The following is a 544-nucleotide window of genomic DNA, read 5'->3' as shown; positions in this document are numbered from 1 at the left end:
TCATTTCCAGCTGCTTCCAGGAGCAGAAAGAAAAATTGTTTACAGGTACATAACTTTCATTAGCAAGTGGGGGGGGGAGCTCCTAGATGCCTAGGATCTGGGTTTGCAGCCCAAATTAGGGTTTCCAGCTCTGAGTTGGGACTACAGCTGCCTGAAACTGGGCTCTGAGCAGAACTGGGAGGCAGCAAACCATTGCACCCATTGGCTTTTAATGGTCTCTTTCATACAACCCCAATATAAGAAAGTGGTAAAAGCAGAGCTGCTCCATGTGAAGAGAGGCTAGAGTCGGCCCTGAAGCTCAGGTAGTCCCAACACACTTCCATGAAACCATAAACCATAGTTTAAAACTGGATTTTAGCCCAATCTTCCATGTGAGATTGAGAAACAGAGGCTCAGAGCATGGGAAACAACTTGCCTAAGATGCTCCAGTGTCAGAGGTAGGAGTCCTCCCTAGTGTACTGACCCTGGGCCTGGGTTGCTGCTACCCTTCACTGCTGCTTGCAAAGGAGGTGTAAGCAAGCAGCACATACGACTTCCTGATCCC

The sequence above is a fragment of the Crocuta crocuta genome, unplaced genomic scaffold, assembly GCF_008692635.1.
Source record: "Crocuta crocuta isolate KB4526 unplaced genomic scaffold, BGI_CrCroc_1.0 scaffold2112, whole genome shotgun sequence".
NCBI classification, from domain to species: domain Eukaryota; kingdom Metazoa; phylum Chordata; class Mammalia; order Carnivora; family Hyaenidae; genus Crocuta; species Crocuta crocuta.
The sequence above is the reverse complement of the archived record's forward strand: the minus strand, read 5'-3'. Positions refer to the sequence as shown.